We start from the raw sequence: 26,452 nt of genomic DNA, 5'->3' as shown, positions 1-26,452 counted from the left end.
AGTCTACAACAATACAGACACGGACCTCGGTCTTCAGTGCAATTTTTTATTTATAAATCTCGCGTGCTAGTCGCCATAACGTTTCGGCTCCACCTGAGCCTTGTTCACATGACAACGTGTAAAACAAAGAACCACCCTTATGTAGGCGTAACTCACTCTGCACGTGATGCTGGCACAGACGCATAGACATGGTAGAAAGATTGCGAGTAGCACATCAATCACATGAGGAATGCTCTTACAATAGGTGAGTGTGAAGAGATTACAACACGCAAGCATAAATTTTGGCAATTCTTGAAAAGACCGTAAAATAGTTAAATCTAGATCACAGATATGTAAAATACATTATTATCTTTGTCTATTCACTGCTGTCAACAAAAAGTATTATACTGTATGTTGAATATGCCTTTCGTGTTGATACTTTCAAACTATGTGTTTGATCTCATCCATAAATAACAGTTTCTGACGGGTTCAATCCCTCCATGTTACAACTGTTTTGATCAGCATTTGCATCAATCTCCTGATTCCTGCAGATATGTCAGCCTAAAAGGGTGTAATAAAGTGCCTAGTGATATGTGCAAATAGCAAAAAAACAAACTCAATGTATAATTTATGTATTTTTGCTTTTTATATTGATTTAAACTTCAACAAATTAAAAACCGGAATAGCAGCAATTAACTGTTTCAGATAATAAATATAGTGGGTAGTCTGAGCCCAGGCTTACCTCCAATATATATATATACATATGTGCTATCAGTAAATGACTTCTCAATGAATCAATGAATATAGTGGGTCTTATAGCTTCATTTCTTACTATGGCTGATGATCATAAGTGACTATGTATGTAAACAGATACTTTGTCAGTCACGAGGTTCAATTAGAATAAAGTGCCTTCAGTGCTAAGGTACAGAGTGTGCAAATGTGCCAGGGTTTAGAAGATGTCACGCATTCATTAGTTGTAACTCAATATGTAAAACCAACTATAGATCATAAAAATTCATTGCCTAAAATCCAGTATTGGTAAACATTATTATACCTAAAATGATAAATAATACATAATACATGAGAAGATAAAATGTCAACCTCTGCGTGTTAAAAACCCTTAAAATATTTTTTAAAATGTTCCATAAAATATTCCATAATATAATTCATAAAATATTCAATAAAACATTCCATAAAATCTGTGTGCTTGCAAACTACTGCGAGTCAACTGTATTCTGAAAATAGTTATATTCCCCTCCGCTTTGCTACTCTGGCGCAGTTTCTTTTACATTTTCTTCAAAGTAAGACTCTCCAGTGACAGTCCCCACCTATGCTGTCTATTGAAGATAGTACATCCAGGCATACATCCATTAAAGTAAATGTCTATCATTCTTTTTTATATATGTCTTAACAAACCTTAGTTGGTTTCACCAACAACCACCCATGCATCCGCTCCTTCCTTGCTTGCCTTGGCTTTAAGTTTGAACCAAACACCGCTGATTCTTGCTATCTAGTACTATCCACCCACACTGTGTTGCCCACCCAGGCAGGCATCCTCTTTCACCTTCCACCCATCCTTAAACAACCCATGCATCTGATATGATTACTATCAGCCACCTATGCATGCTTCCAACATATTCTTCTCTGCCAGTCAGTCATATTATCTCGCCCGTCCTTCCACCCTTCTTTCCCTCTTTGTTCAACACATCCATCAAGGTCACCTGATCTGAGTTTGTCTTCTCCATAAAACCTTTACAGCAGATAGAAGAGGCCATTGGTTACTCAACTCACGCTGCTAATGCTAAGTAAAGGGTGCCTTCTTCAACCGTTGTATAATGTTCACTACAACTTAATAAGTCGCACAGTACAGTGAGTGAAGTAGTGAACACAATTCCATCTAGAAGTATTGAATATAACTTACCACCGCCCGCCACAGCTGCTGGCTCCCCCCTGTCGCTGTTGCAGGTGCCGCCTGTTCTCCTGCCCCCTCCGGAATGGCCGCATCGCCATCGCCGCTGGCCCCGCCGGCACTGGTGGTTGGTAGTATGCCTAGAAAAAACATTACACATTTTTAGATGCCTGGAAACCTTCCCCTATTTTATTAGTGTTCACTTGGAAGATTGAAAAAAAGTTAATACAACATACATCAGCACTAGAGTAGTACAGTCAGTAGACAGACACTAGTAGTGTTATATGGTTCCTAGGGTCATCTAGTCCTACTCTACTCTTTTGAAAGTTAGCCTGAGCCATGTGTAACACTTTTTGATTCATCATGTCTACTACTCTTTTTGACACACAAGATGATGGACGGAATGTTGCACATTGGCAAAACATTCACACCCAGTCACAGATCTGGGTTTAATCCATCGTTATTTTGCTCCCCACGCCACCCCCGTTCAGACATGGCCATATGCAAATCAGTCTTGACCCTCTGCCTCATGGGAACAGTCCAGCCCGAACTGCCAAGCATTGTCTTCCCTGGACCGGAATCAAGCATCCTAGGACCGGTTTAGGGGTTTCACCCCTCTTCAGCCCGGATAGCTTGATTCCAGTGGTGTAGTGAGCACGGGACCCACGTCTGGGCATACCCTTCCCACATAGGGCGAACAGCAAAACACACAAGATGATGGACGGAATGTTGCACATTGGCAAAACATTCACCCCAGTCACAGATCTGGGTTTAATCCATCGTTATTTTGCTCCCCACTCCACCCCAGTTCATACATGGCCATATACTACTCTTTTTGCGCATATTTAATTATACCTCGCAGCTTATTGACATGTGCAGTAGACGCCTTTGAGGCCACATGACGGTTGCGTACAAGTGAAGAGGTCGAAAAACAAACCACTTTGTTATGGAGTTTGGTTAGTTCGTATTGCTTAGCCATCACATGTACATGTTACACTTTTTGCCATGACTGCGAAATGCTTGCATTATTGCAGTATACTATCTAACGCGCAGCATTTTTCTCATAATAGGCAGAAGATTCCCCTCTACAAACCAGAGATTTGCAGAGCTTATGATGCATGATGTAACCAGTATTTCTACATGCTACGGTGAGGGGTCTTCCAGAATTCACACAGATCTTTTGTCTTGTTCTTGTTGTCCTGCACTTGTAAATGTTTACTGTTTTAATCTTATGCTTTTTGTGTTGACGATGGCTGTAGTAAAATTTCATATAACGACGTACAGAGCTTGTTACTTATTTCAAATAAACCTTTTGAACTTACACATAGACTCTGTGGTATTTGGTGTGGTGGGGTGGACTTACACAAGTGAGTGAGCAAAAGGGTGTTATTATGTTCTGGGTTGTCTGTCTCAGTCATCATCATTGAGTATCTTCTTTGTGTGGGGGGTCGGGAGTGGGACCTAATGTGAGACACTATAGCTAGTCGGTCAGGGGATCGTGGGTTCTTCTGACTGAGGTGTGATGAGTAAGGTCCAACCTCCCATCACCAACATCCTATTTTGTTGTGCATAGTTCTGTATGTGGCTCTGCAGGATCACTACAACAGTAGTAGTATGTACTATCCAATCCAAAATACTAGTCAAATATCTGGTTGGGCATTTTGTTGGTGGGAATTGTCAAAGCCTCAACATTAAGAAGACTAGAAGAGGACAACCCAAAGGACAGGACGCAGTGGCTAAAGTTATTGGTCAATCTGAGTTTTATTATTCCAAAGAAAACCTTCAATAAAGAGTGGCCAACTGTGCAAGCCTAGCTACAGACAGAATAATAGTAGTAGTAGTAGTACTGAGAGTCATAGCAGAGGCAGTTAGAAGGAACTTAGTTAGAGGCAGGGATAACCAGACCTTGGAAACAGATAGTCAAGGTCAAAGAAGCTTTTGTAAAAAATAGAATTAGAAAGTGGAACCATAATTTATAGTTCGGAAAAAAAAGATGCAGTAAAAGTTAGGGAAATATAATTGTTAATATTAACCATTGGAGGACTTACTGGGGCCAGCAGCAGGAGCCTCAGTAGAGGAGCGGTCCTCTCCTGGTTGATGTTGTCCCGCCGACTCGGACCCTGTCTTCTTGCCCCTGGGTGGTGCTGATGTTCATGTAAGATATAATAAAGAAAGAGACAAACATTAAGGAGTGCTGTGAAACAAATAAATCATTTGGAAACATAAGCCAAAAAACATTTTAGGAAAAAACAATTGCAATAAAACTGACCTATCTAATCAGATGGATCGACTACTGGGCTGCTTGCTGGATTCACGGATCGTCTAATTATTTATGAACACTCCAGTGTTCCATAATCATTCTGATTACAAATACTAACGAAGCCTAGTAAGTACCACCTGATCTAGACGGCCTATTCCAGACGGGCCAATTGTTCACTAAGTCTGCATTTCCATTTTTTTTATCCATCAAATGCATAGATGAGATGGAGGACACATGCATACATTTGTGCATACATACACCAAATTGTGGGTTGGTTGCATCTGATCTAGTTCTGCTACTGACTGACCCTGCTAAGCCTACCACTCACTAAACAAACTACAAAAGGTTCTACGGAGGACTGGGGTAAGCAGCACTCAGTGACAGAGGAGGCGTCACGCAGACCGAAAAACAATTATTAACTAATACTAACTAAACCTAGTATCCAATATCCATCCACCACTATTTCACAGGAGGACAATGGAAGGACTAGAGTCTCTCTACCAATAGCATTACCTAACTTCAGTTCTCTAAAATAAACTCTTACATTAATCAGCACAAGCTAGCGCAAAGTTGCAAACAAGTAAGAGTAACACCGGGCACCTGGGTCCTACAATCAAAGAAGATTTTGAAACGTAATTTACCAGCAACGCGTTAGCAGCAGTAATCTTGTTATTCGTCAAAAATGTATACACAACAATACCTATACTAAGTTACTCACCAAGCCCAACAACCTCGACACCTAGCAGGTCCAACAGGTCCTGCTCCCGGTCCAGGATGTCAGACCACCGGTGGTCCAGCTGATTATGGGTGCGCTGGACCGCTGAGCACCGGAGCACTGCCCGGCGCACCTTCGCCCACCGACGGGGACGCTCCTGGGTAGCGTACCCGGAGCTGGGCCTGCCGCCTGCTGCCAAGGTCAAGGGGAGGTGGCGCTGGATGAAAAAATCAAGGGCGGCCATCTCCGCCTCACCAAAAAGTTGCCGGGTCTCCACCCCTGCAGGACGCATTCTGCCGCAAGCAGGCGGCTCTTGGGCGTAGACCCCTTACCCTTTGATGTGCTAGAGCTACACGTGCCCTTGGCCATGGTTCTGGGGTGGGTGGGAGGCGGAAAAGAAAAGTTAGAAGGGAAAAAAGAAAGTTAGGAGGAAGAAGTAAGAAAGAAGTAAGAAAAGTAAAAAATCACAGTAAAAGTAGAAATAAAATGCAAAATATAAACTTAGGGAAAGAGAGAGATAGATGATAACTAAAAAAAGTCAGAAAAAATGTGTAAAAAACTAAGGATTCCAAAGATTAAGGGAGGATAGAAAATTAGGCCCAGAACCATAGCATAGAGTGAAAAACAAGATGGACGCGCCCATTCGCGACCGCCTGGGTAAGTTTGCATGATATTTCTCGCGAACATGCAATAATCGTCGCGAACAAGTAAAATGCGCTCCCGAACACGACATGCACATCGCGAACGTGCTATACGCGACCTGGAACAGGAAATAAGGCATCGCGCGCGGGCGGGACAATTAGAAAACAAGATGGCCACGCCCATTGGCAACCGCATGGGTAAGATCGCGAGATATTATCCCCCGAGCATGCAAACAGCTCCCCGAACACGCACAACGTGCTCCCGAACAAGAAAAAGGCATCGCAAACGGGTGCCCCAAGCAACTACGCATGCTCGCGAAGCTACGCGTAGCACGCGTAGTGCAAGAACATCTTCGCGTAGCTTCGTATAGTGCGACTACGCGAACTACGCCCAGGGTTACCAGTAATGGGAAATCTGGGAATAAGCAAAAATTCATGGGTGGATGTGTGAGAACTACCACACTCCACCCATGGAATGCCTTCCTGTGGCAGAGTGACGGAGCACCGCCATTTGCGCTGCGTCATGTTACTCTAGATTTATTAAGCTATGTAAGGCCATGCAAAATAGCCGTGCATGGTTTGATAAATTTGATTTAGTTGTTGTGCCACCCTTGCACCCCTTGTGTGGCACAAGGGCAATGCAACATGTCTGCTTGTAGTGCACACAGGATATCAGTGGGTTTGCCCTTCCCTTGTTTTAGAGAGAAGGTGAGAGAGTTCAGCATAGCATTGCAATTAAGTCCGCCCAAAGTAAAGGAACCCCAATAGGGATTTTGAATTCTTTAATGTGTGGAGGTGGTAAGGTATCACATTTCTGAAGGAAAACTGATGTTGTCCGTTGCATTCACTGGGTAATCAATAAAAAATTTGTCAGGTGAGCAATTTTAGATTTTTCAAAGTTAATTTTGTAAACATGTGATGTCAGTATTGTCACTATCCAGGGCACCCTAGGCAGGTGTGTGTTTAAGTCATCACCTGTGAGGTAAATATCATCTTTGCAAGATAGCACCTCAGTATCTGGTTGTAAGATCTCCATATTATGTGCTGAAAATAAACCAAGGCTATTTGTATAGCCCACGAGTAGTCTCTTAAAGAAATATTGAATTCCATTGTAATTAAATTGGTGAGATACTTGTTTTTAGCCACTATGTTTTGACTAAAAAAACGAATTAGAAACGTCCAGGGTTGTTTTGCATTTTTTCCCACTACTGTGTGTGTCATGAAATTCATATTGAAAGCATTTTAAACTGTGTATGTCCGTGTGTGTGATTTGTGATTTCTATAAATTGATCTGGTTTTAAAACTGGAAAAAAGGGGAGTGTTCATTGGTGAATTACAAGGCGCTATTATACTGTGATATTGTAGTTGATTTAAAGTTGCTTTAATATCTCAGTTTGCTTCTGGCTTCATAGGATATTGAGCCTGTATTTGGGGCTCACTGAGTAAGAGAATAACATGTGGAAAAGAGTACTTGCCTCAGTCCACATGATTTCTCTACAAAGTTGGAGCTTGTTTTGCAGCCCGTCCTCTTGCATAGATTTCTCTGATATCCTCAGGTATTATGGAGGAAAAGGCTACTTATATCACCTCCTATCCTTGGGGTGCTTTCTTAATGAAGACTAGCGGTCAGTCATCCTCTGCTAAAATAATATTGTAGTCTTTAGTTGTACATTGTATATCCTCAATCTAAGAGTCTACACTATAAACCCTATCTGGATGATTTAAGTGTTGATCTGGAGTATCAACCTGTATGAGTTCATTAGTCGGACTCACCACCAGAAACTCCTGGAGAGTCTGATGCCCTATTGTCATCTCTGCTGCGCTATCTAGCAGTGTTCTTGCCCAAGTCTCGTTCCACAGAGGTATGCATAGCTTGAATGGCATGTTTCTTAGAAAGTCCTGTCACTTTCTTCTTTCTAAAATAAGTCTTAATGTCAGAGCTTCTCTCCTCTCTAATTATACTTACCCCTGTCTCTTGTCCTGATTCAATTTTCTTCTTGTTATATTTGTCTCTTCTTCGGTACTCAATTGACCTCCTCTCTCTGTTCGTTCATCATCCGAGTCCTGTAAAGGATGTGAGGAGTGGCTATAAGAAACATTATAGTATTTCACCTTTTTAATCTTCGTGTGGTCCCTGCATATAAAGCCACACAGGCTGGACTCCTGGACTACCAGAGATCCAGTCTATTTTTCCTCTCTACCACTCTGCTTCTTTTTACTTTCAGTTGAAGGTGTTTACTTAGCTGGATGCTCCATCTCACCTTTAGCTTTGAGATGCATTTTAACAGCTATTGTACTTATGGTTTTACAACCAGCAGATGTATAAACTTCAGATATTTTTTCTACTGGGCCAAAGTACGTATCTTTAAAAATCCACAGGTACATTCCTCAGCGCACCTCAAGATCCATGCACATGTATCTATTGGTGGTTCTGGGTTTTAGATGCAAAGGAACACAAGAGTTGCGCTTCTCAATACAAGGACCCACATTTTGGAATGCTCTGCTAACCCCATTGAGACTAGAGACAGACCTCCTTCGCTTCAGGAAAATGCTGAAGACCTGGCTTTTCACCCAAGCTTACAGCTAGACTTGGACCTTCTAATCAGTGACTTCAATGGAAAGTACAAGCACCAAGAGACCTGTTGGTGAACGGGCGCTCTACAAATTCTCATTAACATAAGATAACAACATCCAAATGCCGCAGGGTCGCTTCATGTCAGATGCAGTACCAACTGGAGCGGTGTCCCCAGTAAAAGGTGCGGTGCTATCAGTGGCTCAGACACAGCTGCATAATTTCCTCTGAGTGACTAGGATCCACCCAAGATCATTCACAGCAAAAAAGCCACATATACAAGAAGAGCCTCCAGGAGAGCCAAACCACATCCAGTGTAATGAACCCCAGGGTGCCTAAGATCTCTGTGAACACAAAGAGCCTCCAGGCAAGTTGAACAAATCCCTGTGTGATAAACACCAGGGTGGGGTGCATAAGATCCCAAGAAACACTTGGCTTCTTTAATGAGTCCCAGTCCTGTTACAGCATGGGAAGTCAAAATTGCACCAACATCATATTGCAGCATTAGTATTCACCTAGCTTCCCATTGGTTTTTTGCAAAGAAAATATTTTCCCTAGATAATGCCACTCCCAAGATAACATTATCCCTGGGGGAGGGGGTCTTCAAAGCCAGCAGACTGCCAAATGAAGATAACCGGAAGGCCCCTCTCCCCAAAGGCCTCAGGGATTATCTAATTTCTCATTCACTTCTTTTATTGAAACAATATCCCAAATCAAGCCATTCCACAATATCGCTGGGGGGGGGGCATGCTTCAAAGCCCGCAGACTGGCACATGAACAAATCCAGACGGCTGCAGCACTGTGCACCACATGCAGAAACATGTGGGTAGTACGCTCATCAGCACAAGGGCATGGTCGACAAACCGCACAGATCTGGCTGATCCAATTACACACTCCGGAGGTGATCCAGAGGGGAAAACAGACACTAGCCACTCAGGGCGTAGGCGCCAGGGACTGTTTGCGGGAAGGTACAGTGAGCAGGCTACATGGCAGCGGTTACAGCAGCTGATCATGGGCAATCTGCATTATGCCTGTCTGCCATTTTTGATCCAGCTAGGAGGCACACTAGTCAGCTTCTAACTCGGTGGGCACAGTCTGTGTCAATCAGGCTGATCTAATTCAGGTGCCAGCCCCCTGCTCCCGCCGTTGCCTTTACTCTGCCTCAACCCACAGCAGGTGCTCTACTGACAAGCTAGCCAAGCAGCAAAGGCAGTCCACCATTTTAGGTCAGGGTCTAATGGACAGCAGAGAAAGCCTTCAAGCAAATGGGCACAATGGAAGAGATGTTCCCGACTTCATTTAGTCCCCCGTTGCACAGGGACCCATAATCTTTGTCCTGGGGGAACAAATGAGGTGAATTGAGGCCAGGATACCTCCAGATGGTAGCGTGCAGCCGTGAGCACCTAAGTATATGTCTTCGTCCATTGGTGCCTGGCCACGGCCCCCAAGACACCCTTACCCTACTTCACACTATGACATCAGAGAACAGCTAATTTGCCTCTAAAGGTTATTGGGCTCAAATGCATTGTTTCTGTTTACAGCAGATCAACTATGTTATATGACTTCAGCGCGGAAGAGAGTGTCCTTCAGAAGGAAAACATACAATAGCTATGTTTAGCTCCTTTAATCACTGGATCAACTTTTGCCATAGGAGTAGAAGCCCAGCAGCCTGATAGGACCTTTCATGATAAACTGGTGCCAAAGCTTCTCCGACTCAGTGTCCGATTCCATGGGATTACATAGGATACTGACCACTGTCTTTTAGCCTGCTTTGCAAAATATAATGGGGTTTTTCCAGAATCCGAGAGGCAACCTGTTTAGGCCAGCTAGATGAAAATTCATCAATGCGGCTACACGTTTACCTTTCATATCCATTGTTAAAGTTAAATTGAGAGATGTTGTCTTTGAGGAGTTTGTTTCAGACTTGTGTTGCCTAATTTAATAACAGATCATTGTTTAGATGACAAATTACACTTTCATAGGTTATGTGAAAGATAATGACTCAATGTGGACCAAAGGCAGATAGGTTAACTTCATGTTTTAAAATGGAGTCTGACCTGGGACTTTACAACAATACGTTATCAGAAATGATAGATGGCAGACTAACACCAAGCCTAAATATAGCACTCTTAAACTATGCTAAATTATTAGCAAGTGGGACTTGTAGATATGTGGAAAAGACATTCTTGCTGGGTAAATGAAGGGTGGCCATGTATTGGTGGAGGACGACCGTCCCAAATACAGACGATTGGTTAATAGACCTAATATAGCCTTATAGCCTGCCGTAGCGGGCTATACCGGCTATTAAAGGCCACCTCCAGCGTTAAAGGCCTGAGCCAAAGGCGAGGGCCTTCAACAAGGGAGCGGGACTTTAATAGCTGGTGTAGCTCAGCTACAAAGGGCCATAAGACTATTAAAACATTCTGCCACTAGTGGGCAGAATGTTCTAACAAATAAAACAAAGTCCTCTTGGAGTTCGAGGGGGTTTAAATCCCCTCGGGCACCGAGAGGCCTTTGTAAAACAACATTGGAATGTTGCTTTGCGAGCTTTTACCAGCCCATTGAAGCTTGGAGCACTCCATTGTATTCAATGGAGTGCTCCACATTCTAATGTTTTAAATACCGTTACTGACCAATCCGAAAGTCTACACCTCTCTTCAGTCTATAGCCTCTAGGCCCAAAAACATACGGGTCCCCTTAGGGCATACCTTGCATAGTTTGGTACAGACAATCCTGAAGATCAAGAAGTGGTGAAAAAGAAAAACGGAGTGGGAGAATAGGGTAATTCACTAGACAAAAATGTATCAGCTGTGAAAACAGATGGATACCGCCTCAATGGCAAGTCGTGGCACTCATGATCAGCGATCTGCACACTCAAGGTAGTAATTGCCTGCGCTGAGTTGGAGAAGTAGCTGGATATTGCATATATTTTGTAACATGATCCACTATTTGCAATTGATAAGTCCAATATCACTTGAATTTTGAAGAATCTTTGTACCAGAACCACAACTTCAACATTAATGTAACATTTGTGATGCACTCAATCTAAAACATTCTGATGTATTTGCACTACCAATCTAACTAAAAAAATGACAAAGCCATAGAAATTTCAATAACTAAGAATACTAAGAACCCACAATTCAAAACTGCACAATCAAAAAGCTCACACACACTATAATTCATAAAACCAAAATAATCTACAACAAACATTATGTACTGCAATGCACTCGATCAACACCATAACCAGTTGCATTGCATTTGACCCACTCCTACTCACACTGCTTCTCTTGGAAACGGATTTAGGAACCCTGGAATACTGCTAGTAATCCAATTTGTCTAGGTCATAGGAGCCAAGAGTGTAGATTGGTCCAAGGAAGAGGATGTTTTTATCTCTAGATCTTATCTAATCTTTTATCTGTTTCCTGCATAATCCACCAAAGCAGTTGACAGTCTTATCAGATAGCCTGTGGATAATATGCCTACACAGGATAGGGGGCCAATTTCTCCTGTCGAATATGGGAGGAAATGTGCCCCTAAGTGGATTAAGTTGTCAACAAATCAAAGAGCATGATCAATTAAATAAGCCTTTTTGAGACAAGGAATACATTTTAACCATGAAGACATATTAGAACATTGGAATGTTGAGCGCTCCATTTAAGGCAATGGAATAGCTCCGGGCTTATAATGGGTGGTATAAGCCCAGAGCTTCAACATTCCAGTGTCTGTCTTCAGTCTTCTGCCTTTTCAATTTAGAACATTCTACTCTTTGTGGGTGGGATGTTCTAATAGCCTTATAGCCCTTATTCCTCAGGCTATACCTTCTGTTAAAGGCCTTCACCCTTGCTCTAGGTCCTCGCAACTCAGGTTCAGGGCCTTTAACAACTGGTATAGTCCTCGGCAGTAGGGTATTAGGCTATATTAAAATACTGTTAGTTTCAAAATCAGTCAAATGCATAATAAATCATATATAGGTTGCTAGCAGAAGGCTTAGTTAAATGCAACAAGTGGTCTCACATAGAATCAAGCCTCAGAAGAAATAACATGAATCTAAGTCCTGAGAGCGGGAAAAGACTGACATCGGTCTGTTCTCTAAGAATTTGGGCTAGCCTTTTTTTTGTAGACACACCGTAAAAATCACACAGTAAGCATTAGGTGAGCAAAATGTCACATAGGGTCAGCAAATCAAAACACAGAATATAAAATGCAACAGTACCAACCACCATCCTACACCATTCTCTAAGTGAATAATAATTAGTTCCTTGTTGAGATATTGTCCTTAAATGTGACAATACAAATCTAGTTGCACACAAACCAATGACAGACTTATGAAATGAATGGGCGTACTGAGTTACAGACAGGAAGAATCTTGAGCAGTTACATTTCAAATGAAAGTGTCCTCTGGAGTTGCTAGGAATGAGGTCTGCATTTAATTAATGCACATTGTGCTACGTGCGATAAGAGAAGAAGGGTAAAACAAAGTCATGTAGAAATTGAAGATAGAGTCAGGTTTTGTTACGGCTTCCTTTGGCCAACATTAGCATAACATAGTTCTGCACAGTACAATGGAACCATTATTGATGCAAAACATTCATGACACTAAGCAGGCATTATTTACTAATCAAAAACATATTTTGCAGGACCATGATTACAAAACACGTTTGCCCACGCTTTCCACTCCTAGCTATAACCCGCCTTCAGCTGGTGGTAACTTAAAGCATCATTATGGTGGTGGTGGGACCATGCTTGTCCACCTGCTGCATTATGATGGTGGGCGGATGGAGGGCAGTTGTGAGGCTCAAGTAGCCCGTCGGACCATTGGATGGACAGTAAGCCCTACAATAGGTGCAATGCCTGCTCAGGAACCACTGTAGGGATTACAATGTCCCTTTCCGCTGTTGTTTCATGGTGGTTAACCCGCCCTGAAAAGCAGGCGGAAAGAGACTTGAGGACTCTAGTGGGCCCCCATTCTCCCAGGCCCTCTGCTAAGGCCCCTGGGGGCACCCAAGGTGCCCCCTACATATCCCTGCACTATGTGGCAGGCACCGCATGGTGCCTGCCATATAGTGCAGGGATATGCAAAATGTATTTATTTTTTACTGCAGCGTGTGCTGCAGCCCGCAGCACATGCCACACTAAAATATACACTTTGCGACCACCCTGAAGGCGGTTGCATCATAATATCAATGGCAGGACCGCCGACAGCCCGTTGCCGACAGGATGGGAGTCGGACTTTCGTCCGACCGCCATCATAATGAAGCCCTTAATTCCGAACCCAGGTAAAACTGTCTAATTCTGTGCACAAAGCATGCTAATGCATTTTGGTTTTGCCTTTACCTTTGTCTTACTCTATACGACAAATACCCAAAAACACCCAACGTAAATGGTGACCCTGTTCTCGGTCTTGCCAGTAGGGGCTAAACGACTCCCAAATGCGCACTGAAATCACAATGTTAGCACTGTAGTATAGTGAGCCAGTATTCATAATATTATTGGGAAGTTGTGATTCAGTATTTTATTGACAGTACATCCATTAAATTATAACGCTGAATTTGCATTACCAAAATTTGCATCTCTACTAAACCAAATGCGAGATGAAAATGTGTCACTGTGCCGAATTATGTAAATAGAAAAATCAAAGGATAAATACTAGGCGTGGGAAAAGGCAATGCACCATATCGAGCCCATGGGTTTGATGCTTTATCTTCGGTCATGAATAAAATAATTTCTCATCATATTGTATCACAAGCCTTGAGTTAAAGTGAGGGAAAACAGAGCAGTGACAGAACATGAATAAACCTTTTCTCTCCCAGGTGAAAATATTTCCGTCTGTTAGACAAAGCTGTCTCGAATTCGCGCAAGCCGTCCTGTAGAGGGGATTTATGAACGCGAGTTTTGGTGGAATATTCCCTGGATCTTGCCAGTCTCAAGTAAAATATGGATAGAGGCATGTGCAATTACTTAGAGCTTATTGAAACATCCAACCCTTTCACAGAAAGCTGACTGTAGGGACTATATTTAATAGGGCCATTTTAATATTATTCAAAAGTGAAAGGAAGGGTTTTCTGGATGTTTTATGGGACGGAACTACAAACTGCTTTGCACAGGGATTTTAATATTTGAATACATTCCAGAAATTCAAATACAAGAATAAATGTAACACATAGGAGCATATTGCCAAGCCCCTATCGCCACCACAACGTCACTTTTTGTGACGTTGTGGTGGCGATAGGGTCAGCTCTCTATTACCAAGGCAGCGTTAAACTTCATAATGTGGCTAAAAGCCACGTCAAGTGGCTTAACGCTGCCTTGGTAATAGTGCCCCTTTCACGCTAAACTTAGCGTGAAAGGGGCGTGCAGTGGGTGTTGCGGTGGCCGTTCCACAGCAACACCCATTCACTTTGACACTGCCACCTATTATCAAGAGAGGCGATAATAGGTGGCAGCGCCGAACTTAAGACCAGGAAACTCCTGCTTCATTTCTCCTTGCTGCAGCTTTTTCCATGTGTGCTGCCTTGTGCAGTACACATGGAAAAAGCAAAATGCCAAGGTTTGTTTATGTACAGGAAGGTGTCCCTTCCTGTACATTAACACACCTTTTTTTAAATGCCATTTTGTAACTTACATGAAGCAGCACACATGTAAGTTTACAAAATGGCATTTTAGGTTTGTTTATGTACAGGAAGGGACACCTTCCTGTACATAAACAAACCTCCCTGCTCGCAGACACCCTTGCACTCTGGATCACAGATCGAATGACCGTCATTATTTGTTTTTTTCTGTCTCATTAACGGACAGAAAAAAAGGCTTTGACACCACATAGTCAAAATAGGGTGGTTGGCGTAATGCTCTTCCTCCCACAGTCCCTGCTCCATCCAGCCATTGAGAAAGCTTTCCAGCGACAAAGCCGATGGGGGCTCTGTCGAAAGAAACATGATATGATGGTCCATCCTCAGTAAATTAGGCAGATGAACTATCTGTTTGGAAGATAGGGACTTCCATCACATTTGAGACCGAGTACCCTATCTTCCAAACTCTATATCACACCCTGTGTATTTATGTACATACACAAAGCAATAGTCAAGAACAGATCTGGCTGCAAGCCATCCATCCTCTCTCAAGGCCTATCCAGAAACACCCATTCAGGCAATAGTGGAAGCAAGATTCTAGGACAGATTCACTATTCTTCATGCAATGGAGCTCTGAATGAAACATTGCAGCCCTGAGTTGGGTGAAGAATAACAAGTAGAGGCGCACCAGATTTAGCACAACATGCTTACTGATGGTGTCGTCGGAGGGCACTAGCGCCACAAATAGCCATTCTGCAGGATGTTCAGACTTGTGAGATGGGGTAGTGGCGAGCCAGTGAAGTTTATCATAGGACTTGTACTCGAGGTACACCATTTAGTACACATTTTCAAGAGAGGACAGTCGTACAAGGGTCAGACCTGTAAGATGAGTGCTATTATATAAAGACACATATATTTTGATACATGAGGTGATATATCACTTTACTTTTTCATTGGTATGGTTTCACCTAGCCTCAGAATTTGGCATATGCAAGATCACGCAACTTTAGTAGATCGGCTGGTAGATTTTCTACTCAGTTGGCAGCAAATGCAACTCGAATAGAATGGTACAGTTTGCACTGATTTTTCAGCGCAGGACACCAGTGCTAAAATTTGGACAGTGAGCAGCGTGACATGTATTTTCCATCAGTTGGAAGAACTCGTACTCTCGCAGATTTTTTTATATAACTCCACATGACTCCGCAGAGTGAATTTCTGTGAGTTTAGTACCTAATATAACTGAGCCCAAGAAAAGGCGACAGCAAAAAAATTACACTAATATCTGCTGCAAAACGACTAGCTGCACACAAAAATTGAAGGACTGAGTTTTTTGTGAACAGCATTTTGATTTCTGAGAAAGATATTCAAAGTTGCATTCAATTCTGGTTTACAGACTTTAGGGCTGCTTTAAGGCTGGTGTGATGAGATCTGTGCTCGGTTCAAACAGAAGTGCCTCGACCTAGAAGGATTTGTTAAAGCCTACAAAGATACTATGTACCACAAGAGAACACAATAAAATCACAATAAGTTATTAAAAGAACAACAAAAGAAAAACATAAATGGCACCAGACAACCACACAAGCAAAACACAACCAATCAATCAATCAATCAAGCATTTGTATAGCGCGCTACTCACCCGGAGGGTCTCAAGGCGCTTGGGGGAGGGGGGTCCGCTACTGCTCGAATAGCCAGGTCTTGAGTTGCTTCCTGAAGGAGAGGTGGTCTTGGGTCCGGCGGAGGTGGATGGGGGGGGAGTTCCACATCTTGGCAGCCAGGTAGGAGAAGGATCTTCCTCCTGTTGTGGCTCTTCGGATGCCAGGGGGTCTGGCGCTGGGCGTGGGCCAGGCGCGGACGGGCGCAGACGGGCTTGCCTTAGGCGCACCTTCGGCGCGCCAGCAGCGCGCCCGCTGCGCGCATCCGCTGCGCGGCCTCCATATGAGTGGGAGAGGGAGGGAGGAGCAGCTGGGAGGTGGGAGCGGGGCGGCCAATAGGGTGCGAGGGGGGCGGAGCTACAGGACGCGGCGGCCAATAGGGTGCGAGGGGGGCGGAGCTACGGGACGCGGCGGCGGGAAACGGGCGGCGAGGGGGAGACGCGGGGAATGACAGAAGAAAAAAAGGGACACAATCTGGGCACCAAAGGAGAGGGGAACAATCAAGGCAGCAAAATACACAGGTACAGTGGGGGAGAATCACTCACTCGTGGGTACAGAAGAGAAGGAGGGCACAGTCAACGCAGGCAGACACAATGCAGCAGCGGCCCGTGGTCACACAGGGGGCTGCGTGGCAGTGAGGGGAGCGACCTGCCTGGTAAACAGGGTCAGAGGTCGCTCTCTCTACCGCTGCGCGGCCTCCATATGAGTGGGAGAGGGAGGGAGGAGCAGCTGGGAGGTGGGAGCAGGGTGGCCAATAGGGTGCGAGGGGGAGGAGCTACAGGACGCGGCGGCCAATAGGGTGCGAGGGGGGCGGAGCTACAGGACGCGGCGGCGGGAAACGGGTGGCGAGGGGGAGACGCGGGGAATGACAGAAGAAAAAAAGGGACACAATCTCGGCACCAAAGGAGAGGGGAACAATCAAGGCAGCAAAATACACAGGTACAGTGGGGGAGAATCACTCACTCGTGGGTACAGAAGAGAAGGAGGGCACAGTCAACGCAGGCAGACACAATGCAGCAGCGGTCAGTGGTCACACAGGGGGCTGCGTGGCAGTGAGGGGAGCGGCCTGCCTAGTAAACAGGGTCAGAGGTCGCTCCAACCAATATATTACCAGAAACATAACCATACAAACACAGGACAACACAGTAAAAACATATTATCATATTGAAACAAAGCCACAACAAATAAGTAGCACAATAACATTGCACAAAACAGCAGAGACGCACTTTAACACCACAAACATAGCACAATAGAAAGTAACTAAATTACTGCCCACAACACTAAACAGCATATAACACAGAAACACAACGTGAAACCACAGAACCTAATTACAATACAGCACCAACCAACACAAAAACACAACAGAACAAAGCTTCACAAAATTTCCTGATGGTAAAGTATAGAAAAAATAAAAAAGGGTATTAAACTTTCGAAGAAATTTGCAGAAACTATTTTATGTTAAATATTATTGTAAATTAATTTTATATATATATATATTTTAAAATGTAGAAAAATAAATAAAAATAAGGCTGTCACACTTTTAACTTAATTTGACTTTAATCATTGACTAATTTAACTGTGTTAAATTAAATGAAAGGCAGTTTTGAAAGTTTAAATGAAAAAAGTAGATTCCCACCGCAAACTAAAAAATTTTTTTATCATGAAGTATTAAAAGTGATGTATATAATTAATTAAAACACACTTAATGCCATTTTATTTTTAAAATATGTTACATTAACTTATAAATTCTAAAAGGTAATTAACATATTTTATAATTGCAAAATACATATGTGATATTTCAAGATGGTTTTCATATTGAGTTATATTTATTTATATTGTTAACTATTTTAAATAATTTAATTTAAGTTACATTTGTTTTTTCAAATTGTTTTTATGACCCTACTTCCAATATTTTCTATGGGGGGGGTGCTGTAGTAACATTGGCTGGTCATGTGTGGTGCTGGACGTACTACTGTTTCTATTTTGACAATAGTAACTTACACTCGAAAATTTGGCGCCACCCATGTTCAGAGGGTGGAGATGCATGAGTCGACACTTTTGAGTAACATTACACTTGGATTTTGTGAATAGCCTCAAGTAGTAAAGTTCCCCAAAAGTTTAAGAGTAAATTACATGTATAAATGTAAGCTACCATTGTGAATAGCCCCATATAACGCTGACATTTACTTTTGATTTCCTCCCAGAGAATCAATACTGCCTTTGAAGCAGTAGTCTTTAACACTAAAACAGGTAGACATGCAGGGGACTGATTCAATTTTGAATAATGAAAAGCTGCTTGAAAATGAATGCTTCCAATTCCTCTATTTGAATGCATAACGTAATCAAAGTCAAGTAGCAACATTTTCCAACCAGCAGGTTTTTGATGCAATTACCAAACTGGACCTTTCAAAATACGTATATGTTTAAACACAGTTAAAGTGAGGTCAAGCATATAACACAAACCTAAAAAACTATGAAATTCCCCAGATATTGTTAGTTGAGGAAACCATAACTCAGGCGATAGCATGCACTGCTCTTAACCTCACACATGCCGACACTGATGACATCTCAAATGACATAAGTAATGACAATATTGATTATATTGATGACAACTTTGCATGGACAAGTATTGTATGTGATCTCTAAACAAGTATGATGTTGAGTGTATAGATAAGCTGTCTTATGGATATAACTCACTGCTTACAGAAGTTTAGGGTGGTGCCTGCTGGGTCAGCCTGGCCTCGCAGCCAGAATCATTGTGGACTCAATACACTGCACATGGCATTTAGTGGTGTATACCTATTGTGTGTTTCTCATTTTTCACAAATTTTGTGAAAATATGTTGAAGTAATACAAAGAGATGGTTACTCCTTAAATATGCAGATTTCACAGTTTCATACAAAGTACACATATATATTTGCCACTGATTAATGATTTCCTTCATTTACAGGTGATTTCTCCAAAGCTCCTCTGCCAGAGGGAAGTCTCCGTCAGCAGCCTCCAAGAATGCCCAGTACCATCTCATAACCTATCTTTTCTTAGGAGCACAGTCCAGTAGCAGATACTCAAAGGGTACATTTATGCTGCACCCCTTCCTCACACCTCATAGCCAACTAGACAACTACTAATATTTGAACCTAGAAGAAAGCCTATACTTAGGCTATACTCTAGCAGTCTCTGCTACAGAAACAGACATTTAAGTGTTGTAGGGTTATCAATATAAAGGAGTTTTTCTCCACCTAAACTTGGGAACTACCCAGAGATTCTTACTATATTATCAGTAATGTAATTAGTGATGTTGCTGACCATGTCATGAGTGATGTAATATGTGAGGGCATTAGCAGTGCATTGTGGAGGCGTGAGTTATAGTTAGCTCAGGTAAAAATAACTGCTGAATTTCTCTGGTTTTGTACAAGTGAAATGTAAGCTTACCTATAAAGTCCCTGTAACCTTTGTGTTTTTCAGTGAATTTCTAAATTTTTTAGAATTCAATTTCCTAACTATAATGTCCATGTAGTACTTGTTTTTTTCAGTGAATTACTACGGTTTTTAAAATTCTATTTCTTAACTATAACATTCCTGTAACCTTTGTTTTTTAAATTTTTTTTAACTAGGACTTCTTGGCCCCCAGAGACCCTCGACAACCAAGAGGACTTCATCATCCAACCATTAGTGTACCAGGAGGCAGATCTGCAGAGTGGTGGAGAAAGGGGGCGGGCCTCCAACCAGCACTTAGCAATCCGGCTGTGTGGGACTGACTGGAGATAACAGGAGGGGTTCTTGGCCCCAAAGACCCTCAACATCCAAGGGGACTTCATCCCCCAACCAGTAGTATGCCAGGAGGCCCTGTTTGCAGAGTGATGGAGAAAGGGGGTGGGCCTCCAACCAGCTCTCAGCAATCCCGTTGTGTGGGACTTACTAGAGTTTACAGGAGGGTAGTTGGCCAACAAGGACCCTCAAGAGCCAAGGGGACTCCCTCCCCCAACTAGTAGTGTGCATTTGCAGAGTGGTGTTGGAAGGAGGCAGGGCCTCAGTGACTTGCCAGACTCCCTTTTATCTATTTATTTGTTATTTTATTATTGGAGGGTCCCTGTGGCCCCTGTTCCCTTTCCTAGGCTGATTTGAGCCCCAGGGATCCCATCCTCCGGTGCCAGACCTTTTTGAAATGGGAAATGGGGGCCGTGCAGCCCCTCCCACACTGATTTCCACATGGGGGCCCTATCCCCCGGGGTTCCAGCCTTTTTTTTGTTACTTTTTAATTTATGGGAAGGGGCCTCCCACCCCAGGCCGATTTTGGCCCCAAGAACCCCATCGCCTGGGGCCTGGCCTACATAAAAAGGGAAGGGGGCTGTGTGGCCCACATCCCTGATCTGATTTTGTCGATAGGGAACCCATCCCTAGTGGCCTGGCCTTTTTAAAAAAAAAATGGAAACTTTTATCGGAAGGAGGCTGCGTGGCCCCCCTCCCTTGGCTGATTTTGTCCCCGGGGACCCCATCTTCCTGGGCTTGGCCATGTCTGCTTCCACTGGGACAGTGGGGGAGCCTGAGTGCCCCCACGGTCCCTTCTGGTGGGAGCCGGCATTGCTTTTCGACATAGAGAGCTGATGGAAAGGCAGCTCCTTCTGTCTAAAAGCACTTCTACTCCGCTTCTACCAAGCAAGAGCATTTTTAATGCTCTCCCCTGCTAGAAGAGGAGTGTTTGCTGTGGCTTGACAGGTGCAGGCCATGGGGGGGTTGGTCTTGGTCCCCAGGGCGCAGACGGGCCAAGAAGCCTGCTCGCATGTATATATATATGTATCCTAAAGTGCTCCGGGGAAGTGACAGTCCCCCGAGCTGCGGGAGGTCGGTGCAGCACCCCGCATTCAATTTAAATAAAGTCCTGGGGATGTGACGGTCCCCGGGTCTTCAATAAGCCCTAGGAGTGGGCCCTCATGTGCCCCCCTCTATTTTGATTACATGGCCCCAGGACCTCGCGTCTCCCGGGGGCTGAATTTGAAACAACCGAGGGAGCCCACGCTCATTTCCTTTTGCCGTGAATTCCTGAATATCGTATTCATAACAATATTTTTATTTAGGGGGACCCCAAGACCATGGCTTGGTGGTTAGGGTATTCCTACCCTGACCCCCATTCTTTTTTTACACTTTTTTTCTTGATGTCTGCAAACGCTTTCTGATTGAAGTGTTGGCAGCCAATCAGAGCTCTGCATTTCCCTGCAAGAGCTCATCTTTTTTTAACGATTAATCGCACTGTCACGCCGTATATCCTCAGCCACAGATATCACAATATTTTCTTTTTTCATTTCTCAAAAACTATTGAACGGATTTACACCAAATAACAAAAAGCACAAACTGCTTAACCAAATCTACCTTTCTACCAAATTTGGTGTAATTCCGTCCAGCGATTCAGGCTGTAGTCGTGTTGACAGGTCCTATAGGAAATAGCAATGCATGGCAAGGGTGTGAGTTATAGTTACCTTAGGGCACGAGCTATAGCAAAGTAATTTTTTATTACTGTACATTAATCCCACCCCCCTCTTGCAGCCAACCTGATGCTGAGTGCGGCCTTCAGTCAACCCCCCCAAAGGCTGCCATCCTGGGTGGGCATACAGCCCCACCTCCCTGGGATGTTTTTGGCCGGGAGACCACCTGCCCTGGGACCCACCACTGAATTTATGGGGAAGGGGGGCATTCAGCCAACTTCACCTGGGGCAATTTTGGCCCTGGGGACCCCATGCCAAGTAATAATGGGCAGGAGCACAAGCTGTTCCCCTTCCTGGGCAGATTTCCACCCCTGGGACCCCATCCACCGGTGCTCAGCCAATAAAGGGTGGGTGCCCTGGCACACACCCAAGGAACCCACTGCATTCTTTTTGAGGGTTGCAGGGGGAGCCCTAAGTCCCCAGCGGCTTCAGCTGGCTCCCTGCCTCCAGCGGGAGCTGGCATTTCTCCCACTAGCAGGGAGCAGTTTAACCTGCTGCTCCTTGCTTGCACAAGCAATATTTTTATCTGTTTGCTTGCCCGCTTCAGTGTAAAAAGTCTGCTCCCAGACTTAACCCTGATTACGAGTTTGGAGGCCCAACTGCTTGAACGCCTTGCCCGCCAGTAGGCCACAGCGCTGGCGGTCTTCAGCCTGTCATATTATGAGTTTACCACAGTGCTTGTGATGTGGCTGCAGGGATCTTGTGGTAGTGGTGAATATATTTCCATATGTATCAATGCCTGTGTGAACATTTTGACTGCAAATGTGTCGAATGCACGCATATGCATGATACCTGTAGAAAAATACCATCTACCCATTGACGAAGTCTGGCCCATACATGGCCAGTCCAGGCAATGGGTATATGACTAACCTGTGTGTCACCACGAACAGGGTTATAATTCTTGGGATGACGATGCTGCTGTGAAGGGGTGACCTGAAGAACAGTATCCAAGTCAAACTCTGATGGGAACAACAAGAAAGGGGTGAGTACGTAACCCACATCCTTATTTTCCGTCTACTTGAAGCTAGCGGTCCCACCGCTGTGGTTAGCTCATCATGAAGCCAACTCATAATTCAGATGGCAGTGAAACTCCTCTGTACTGCCCTATGTCAGCTGCTTTTTCCTGACAATGACCCCAGCGATCTGTGGAGTTCTGGCGGTTCAGCTGCGGTCTTTGTAATAGCAATCTCCCCAATTCATAATACAGCAGATGGACCGCTGCATTTAGGCAGTCTGACCATGGCTACAGCGGTTCACCGACTACCAAACACGTAGAAAGGCCCTTAGTATTTTCTCTCACTTGGTGGGAGCTTTGAAATTGCTCCTGCCAAGCAAGAGCAAATACAAGTTTCCCCGCTTGCACCAGTGTGGGCAGGGAAAACACTATGTCCGCTATTTCAAAGGCCCCTCTCCCCATAAAATTAATGCTGGGCCCAGGTGTGTTCCCTGGGGACTCTTAAGCCATGGGGAGAGTGTCCGTGTGGCCCCCTTCCAATAAAAAATAATATTTGCTCCCAGGGTGGGTTACCTGGAGCCTCTAATGGCTCAGGAAGGGGGGCACTTGTCCCCTTTCCTATAAAAAGTGGTTTTGGCCCCTGTGATGGGTTTCTCTGTGGTTTCTGGAGGCTTGGGAAAAGGAGCCAGGCGTCTCCCCTCCCCTTTATAAACACAGCCCCAGGGGTAGGCTCCCTGGGGCTTATAATATATAAATGCAGCCCGGCAGCCATTAATTTTATCCAATCCAATGAGAGTTTCCTGGAATTGCTAATTTTTTTGCCATTCCCCACCTTTTTGGGGCCTGGAGGGGTCTCTCTGGATCCCCCTTCATGGGGCCTGAGGGGGTCAATATATCCGTACTCTGCCCTATCTATCTTTTTTTTTAGGACTTCAGGACAGGGGACTGAGTCTCTGAGTCCTGTAGTGTCTGCCAGCAGCATTTTACTTATGTTGCTGGCAGCCAATCAGTGAGATGGCTCTCGTGGGAGTTTGCCTCTCGTGGGAGTCTGATTCCCGCAGAATCAAGATCGCCCAAGGGCAATAAAGCTCCCTGGGCCAATCAGAATGCTCTGTATTTAAACTGACACTCCCGTGCCATTCTTTGAGGCTCCCACGAGCCCAGCTGCCAAAATTTACAATAATGATTGACCCTTAATTTCTCAAAAACTACTGAATGGATTTACATCAAACCACAAAAATCACAATCTGCGGACCAAGATCTAGTTTCCTGCTGAATTTGGTGTAATTCTGTTCTGTAGTTTTTGCTGTAACCCATCTTAAAGAAATCTTTGGAAAATGCATGGGAATTTTGCGTTTGATGAACCCCTCTTTTTTCTCTGCCCCTGCTTGACAGATCACCGTGAAACTTGCCATGCACAAATTAGTCACGATATAGCACCTTTAGGGAAAGTTTCATGGAGATTCATCAAACAGGGACAAAGCTATTAGCAACATAAAAAAAAAAATTCCTATGGAAGAGCAGACCTAACTATAAGTTTATAGTGGCACCTGCCACTAAGTACTATATATATAAAAACCACTGTAACTTTCAATGTCCATGGTTTTAAAGAGAGGCTCTGACTGAAGGTCACGGGAGCGGACTCACCTTACAACCAACGTTTCTCCCCTTCAAAGTACTCAGGACTTGGGCATTCTCAAGGCTGGAATTCAAATCTGATATGAAGGTATTGATTTTAATTTATCGGCATCCGTCAGTTTCAGATGACATCATGCCGCATTGCATGAAGACAACCACTAATGTCTGTTCACACTGCTACCTAAAGTTGCAGTTTTTTTTACAATATTCCACCATTATGTATATAACTGAAAGACTATAAGGAAGGTCATAGGGTCTTGAATGTATTTTTGATGAGAATAATCAGATATTTTAGATTTCATAGAATGGTTTATGGAATACGAAATATGAAAGGCATTTAATTGATTTGATCTTCCCATATTCGTTTTGTATCTTTCTTGCAAGATTTGCCCTTCACACATACTGAAGGCATATTTTAAGCACATCGATTTTACTAACATTTTATTTTTTTCAGAATAATAAATGAGATGTAAAGGATATCCCGCTGCTGTAAAAAAAAATACGCAAACTTTACAGAGAACTGATGGAGAAAAGGTTCTTTTCAATAATCGTTAGATTCATGTTGGAAGAAAGGAGCAGAAATAGATGTGTGTCACTGTATATTGTAGAAAAAAGTATGAAATGTTAAGATTCTGATAAAAGAGATATTACTTTTTGAATCTTTGGAATGATCATTAAAAAAAAACATTCAAAGTACTGCGAAAAAAGCCAAGGCAAGTCAACTTTAACTCAAAGAAATTATGAGGAAAATGAATGGAAGTCTGCTCTCACTAATAAATAGTAAGTGTTTCAAGAGCTTTTGCTACTTGTAATAAACAATATAATATTGACGAGAAGTATTGTGATGTGGTTATGAAATTCAAATGTCATTTTAAGGCTGAGCTTCTATGCTGTTCTTGCAAGACAGAACATAAGGCAGAATATGGGAGCTCGTAGTAAACACACAGAGTTGAAATTGTACAACATACTTTTGGAATTATGAGCTTGACAACATTTATTTTTGTCACCATTGAGGTGAGAGCTAGATTAAAGATAGTTCAGAAGGTAATTTAAGATATTGTGGTACGAGAAAAGCAGGCAACCGCATGCATAATAATGAGGCACCAGCTGTTTTGCCACAGATCATTAAGGTAATAATTGATTGAGAAAATGATCCCCATAATGGTGTTCTGAAAAGAGAAGAAAAACTGCAGGGGATGTCCGGCTAAAGATGTCTTACTTGGACAGTTTTTTAAAATCTGTATTTAAATAGTGATTACCATGGATCTGTGAAACATTCGTGCTCAAGAGATTTTTTAATGTGTGTATTGTTTTTTACAAAGTCTATATGTAGTGAGCATACTTCATTGTTGTGTCAATTATGAGTTGAATTTCATATTCTTCCATTTAATTTTGCAATGCAATGCAAATTTATTTAATTGTACTGTACTTGCGTTTGTTTTGCACTTAATGCAGCGATGAGCACTGAAGCCCATTTCTGTACTGTTAGCAAACTATTCCATAGGAGTTCTAGGGATTGAAGATGGTGTGTTTTCAAGTGTCCTGTATGGGAAGCATTCGATGTTGTGCATAGGGACTGGAGCTGGATCTTTAGTATACATTTGATGCCGCACCTAAGCATGAAACTGATGCATGAAGAGCTGATATTTAGGGTGCTTAAGCATTAAAGTCTGGTGTGCATAATTAGGAAGTGTGTGAGTCATTGATGCCTTTGGCGCAGTGTATTAGTGTTGGTCATGTATGGCTGATAATCCTGAGACCATTTCATTGCTAGCATGTATCTTCACCTATGCATGCATGTAGGAGAACGGTTGAGAACAGATGTTGTCATTCATGTGGATACCCACCATTTCTGTAGAGCTTTGTGACATTCTGCTTGACTCTAGTGTCCAGGAAGATGCGCACGGGTGAAGGGTGGTATCTTTGGGGATACTGTCAAATCAGATATAGTATAAAAGTAGGAGTCTACCTGGCTGCGGTAGAGAAGCAACCCAGAGGAATGGGACTTATGCTACCAGCCATGGTATTTTCTCTGAGGATTAACCCAAGAATAACAGTATGCAATTCATAGGAATAAATATTATA

Source organism: Triturus cristatus, chromosome 6 (assembly GCF_964204655.1).
Source record: "Triturus cristatus chromosome 6, aTriCri1.1, whole genome shotgun sequence".
In the NCBI taxonomy this organism is placed as follows: Eukaryota; Metazoa; Chordata; class Amphibia; order Caudata; family Salamandridae; genus Triturus; species Triturus cristatus.
The sequence above is the reverse complement of the archived record's forward strand: the minus strand, read 5'-3'. Positions refer to the sequence as shown.